The sequence below is a fragment of the Crinia signifera genome, chromosome 6 (assembly GCF_055691185.1).
Source record: "Crinia signifera chromosome 6, ASM5569118v1, whole genome shotgun sequence".
Lineage (NCBI taxonomy): Eukaryota > Metazoa > Chordata > Amphibia > Anura > Myobatrachidae > Crinia > Crinia signifera.
In genome coordinates, this window is record NC_139222.1 from 77,050,138 (window position 1) to 77,055,102 (window position 4,965).

The 4,965-nt window shown below is 54.2% G+C and overlaps 1 long non-coding RNA gene across 1 annotated transcript; it reads right to left on the reverse strand.

The window, feature by feature from the left end:
- Positions 1–225: 225 nt before the first annotated feature.
- On the reverse strand, positions 226–4,442 carry LOC146007731 (uncharacterized). Its single transcript, XR_014444394.1, has 3 exons — positions 4,283–4,442; positions 2,113–2,234; positions 226–441 (listed from the first exon to the last, which is right to left on the reverse strand). It is a non-coding gene; the product is annotated as an uncharacterized LOC146007731 (long non-coding RNA).
- Positions 4,443–4,965: the final 523 nt, after the last annotated feature.

Below are 4,965 nucleotides of genomic sequence, written 5' to 3' on the forward strand. Positions count from 1 at the left end.
CACACACACTCATGGCAGTCACCCACACACAGCACTCCGTCAGTGACACACACTCACAGCAGTCACCCACACACAGCTCCCAGTCACTGACCCACACAGCGTTAACCACTGTCACCCCGGATATAAGTCTCAGCCCGCCCCTAGGCACCAGATTATTTGCGCCCCCCCCCCCGGCTATTATAGGGAGGGAGAGTAGAGAAAGCAGAGCATACGAAGTACCTTCAGCAGCGCAGGTGCTGTAACTTCATGCGTGTGGCTGCATGTCTTCAGTGTAACTTTAACTGCATGGGGCTGCATGTCTTCAGCTCCCTGGCAGTGCAAAGCTCCGTCTTCAGCATCAGGGCGGCTCCAGTGCTGTGTCTTCATTAGCAGACAGGCATCATAGGGCTGCCTCTCTCTTGCGCTGGGGATTGGGTGCCGAACACCCGGAGAGAGGCTGTCCTGTAATGTCAGTGACAGGAGTTTGTGCTTCTGGTGCCAGGGATCAAGCAGGGGCGGATTGGGATTTTAAACCAGCCCGGGAAATTTCTCAAAGCAGCCCTAATGGGGGTGGGATCTCGTGAGGGGGTGTGGTCAGCCAAGGGGAAGGGGATACTCCTGCCTCATATATCACTCCTCCCCCTCCTGGCTGACCACGCCCCCTCACAAGATTTAATCACCACAGATATGAATAGGGTTAAGTTATGGGTATGTGTGTAGGGTTAGGCTGCAGCTGTGGGTACTTATGTATTATCTGGGCTTTCTTAAAGCTTTCTTATTCGATTCCAAAATCGGGCACCCAGATAATACATAAGTACCCAGCTGTGTGTATATGTGTGTGTATTGATAGGGTTGGGCTGCGGCTGGGTATGTATGTGTGTATGAATAGGGTTAAGATATGGGTGTGTATATGAATAGAGTTAAGCTGTGTGTGTGTGTGTGTGTGTGTGTGTGTAGGCTTATGCTGCGGCGGTGTGTATATGGACAGGGTTAGGCTACAGGTGTGTGTGTATGTATGGGGTTAAGCTATGGATGTGTGTGTGAGTGTGTGTATGAATAGTGTTAAGCTATGGATGTGTGTATGAATAGTGTTAAGCTATGGATGTGTGAAATCAGGGACCACCTCCAGGCACCCCGGAAAGGGGGGCAAGTCTCCAGCCAGAGCCCCTGCACCCCCCCTTCCCTGCTGATTACCGGCATTTACCGCAAATCGCGGAGAGGGAGCGTGGCTAAAATTACACAAATCACATAAATTCGCGTCATTTTAGCCCCACACCCTACTCGCGTGGATTGGGGCAGGACTTTGAGTCAGCCGCCTTGTTCCCGCCCCCGACCCGGAGATTTGGCTGGCCTCTCCGGTCTTCTCCCAGAGAGGCAAATGTAAAACTCGGCAAATATGGGCTACAGGTGTGTGTGTGTGTGTATTGATAGGGTTAGGCTGCAGCTGGGTGTGTATGTGTGTATGAATAGGGTTAAACTGTGTGTATGTGTGTAGGGTTAGGCTATGGCTGTGTGTATATATGTGTGTATGGACAGGGTTAGGCTACAGATACGTGTGTGTGTGTGTGTGTGTGTGTGTGTGTGTGAGTGTGAATAGGGTTAAGCTATGGGTGTGTGTGTGTGTGTGTGTGTGTATGTATGTATAGGGTTAGGCAGTGGCTGTGTTTTTTATGTGTGTATGGATAGGGTTAGGGTACAGGTGTGTGTATGGAGAGGGTTAGGGTACAGGTGTGTGTATGAATAGGGTTAAGCTGTGTGTGTGTGGGCTTAAGCTATGGCTGTGTGTATATATGTGTGTATGGACAGGGTTAGGCTACAGATAGGTGTGTGTGTGTGTGTATGAATAGGGTTAAGCTATGGGTGTGTGTGTGTGTGTGTGTGTGTGTGTGTGTATGTATATGTATAGGGTTAGGCAGTGGCTGTGTTTATATGTGTGTATGAACAGGGTTAGGCTACGGCTGTGTGTATGGAGAGGGTTAGGGTACAGGTGTGTGTATGGAGAGGGTAAGGCTATTTGTGTGTGTATGCATAGGCTGCGCTGGGGTGTGTAGTGGCTACTAACCTGGCCCTCCAGTGGTTGAAAGGATGAAATAAACCTGCCTTTGTGGGGGAGACACACAGAACATCATTCACCTCATGTCACCGCACTCCGGCTCTGGATACCTCCAGCGAAGAACTCCGGTTCCCTGGATCCTTCACTCCATCCTGAGCTTTCTAATCTGCATTAGCTCCAGAAGATGCTGAGACCACAGTTACTGTTGACAAGAACAACAACCAATGTTGTTTCCAATTGACACAGTGATGCCACGCGCACACCTCTGCATGGCCTACAGGAGTCATGGGGATCTGAGGCAAAACCGTGAGCTGTCGCTCAAGTGCTCTGCTCTGTAAAGGCACATGAGAGGAGCTGCGGGTAGCAGCGCATGCACCGCAGTCCACCTGCAGCCATCTTGAATCCTCTCTCACACACACACACACACACACACACACACAAAGCACCAACCCCTGCCCCACTGACAACTCTCCCACACACACAAAGCACCAAACACCTCTCACACAGCACCATCCTCCCCCACTGACACCTCTCCCACACGCACAAAGCACCAAACACCTCTCACACAGCACCATCCTCCCCCACTGACACCTCACACACACACACACAAAGCACCAAACACCTCTCACACAGCACCATCCTCCCCCCCACTGACAGCTCTCACACACAGCACCATCCCCCCAACACCCGCACTGACACCTTTACACACAGAACCATTGCTCCACACTAACAGCTCTCTCACAAACACAAAGCAACCAACCCCCACCCCACTGACACCTCTCTCACACACACACACACAAAGCACCAACCCCCACCCCACTGACACCTCTCACACACACATACAAAGCACCAACCCCCCCACTGACACCACACACACACACACACACAGCACCAACCCCCACCCCACTGACACTTCTCACACACCAAAGCACCAAAACCCCCTCCTCAGTGACAGCTCTCCCACACAGCACCATCCAACCCCACCACCCCCCCAACTGACATATCTCTTAAATACGCAAAGCACCAACCTCCGCCCCCCCCCCCCCCCCTTCCCCATCTCACTGTTCACATCAGCGGCAGGCTCCGGAAGCTAGGGGACCGACACTTAATCAGTGGCCTTCTCTCCTAGCGCGGCATTAGGCAGCGGCGCATGAGTGTTGAGCTGTGCCCGCTGCTTAGATTTCTACTGTCCCGCGGCAGTGCCTGTCAGCATGGCGGGGGGCGGGATATGGCTGGAAGAGCATACACACTGTTCTGAGTTCAGCAGTGTGTTTCCTCTTCCAGCCGCATCTCGCCCCGCCCCCACCGCGCTGATAGGATGCTCGGCGCTCACTGTTTCTACTGAACTTTGTTAGCCACATTCTTCCCCCGCCACCCTCAGCCACTCTACAACTTGGTTTTGGCCGCTGGTAACCGCTGAGATAGCGCGGCCCGCGGCCAAGCCATGGAGGAGAGCAGGCAGCCCTGGTTTAATGTGTTATGAGCCAGCCCACCAGGGAATGGCCCGGTTTCCCTGCAGGCCAATCCGCCCCTGGGATCAAGTACCCATAGTCAGAAGTGCAAGCTCCTGTCACTGACAAAACATGGGCCTAGTGGGAAATACGGCCCTGCACCCAGTCACTGACACACCCACACATCATGGCAGTCACCCACACACAGCACCTAGTCACTGACACACCCACACATGGCAGTCACCCACACACAGCACTCCCTCAGTGGCACACACTCACAGCAGTCACCCACACACAGCACCTAGTCACTGACACACCCACACATGGCAGTCACCCACACACAGCACTCCGTCAGTGACACACACTCACAGCAGTTACCCACACACAGCACCTAGTCAGTGACACACCCACACATGGCAGTCACCCACACACAGCACCCAGTCACTGACACACACACACACATGGCAGTCACCCACACACAGCACCTAGTCACTGACACACACACACATGGCAGTCACCCACACACAGCACTCCGTCAGTGACACACACTCACAGCAGTCACCCACACACAGCACCTAGTCAGTGACACACCCACACATGGCAGTCACCCACACACAGCACCCAGTCACTGACACACACACACACACACACACCGCAGTCACCCACTGTCACCTACACACAGCACCAAGTCACTGACACACTCACAGTAGTCACACTGACACACACCAGTTCCCCACACATGGCAGTCAGTCACACAGTCCCATTCATTAAAACACATGCACTGCACAAACACACTTACATTACAAGCAGCTGGGGATCTGTAGTGGCTCCCTCTCTCTCTCACTGCTGACAGCACAGCAGCCCCTCTGGATTCCGTGTAGCTCCGCCCCCTCTGGGGTCCGTGTAGCTCCGCCCCCTCTGGGGTCCGTGTACCTCCGCCCCCTCTGGGACCGTTTAGCCCCGCCCCCTGTGCACAGTTGACTACCTCTTGGTATGGGTAGCTACTGTTTAAAAAGAAGAGGGAGCGGAGCTGGCTTGGGAGGCTGTCGGGAGTGGGACATAGGCTGTCCCGTGTAGCTCCGCCCCCTCTGGGTCCCGTGTAGCCCCGCCCCCTGAGACCCATTTAGCCCCGCCCCTGTGCACAGATGACTATCTATTGGTATGGTAGCTATTGCCTATTGTTTAAAAAGAAGAGGGGGCGAAGCTGGCTTGGGAGGCTGTCGGGAGTGGGACATAGGCTGTCCCGTGTAGCTCCGCCCCCTCTGGGTCCCGTGTAGCTCCGCCCCCTGATACCCATTTAGCCCCGCCCCCTGTGCACAGTTGACTACCTCTTGGTATGGTAGCTATTGTTTAAAAAGAAGAGGGAGCGAAGCTGCCTTGGGAGGCTGTCGGGAGTGGGAGCTGATGCAGGGGAAAAGGAGGAACCCACTGGGGCAGATGTCGGGGGGAGAAGGAGGCTGCACAGTGCACACAGTAAGATCG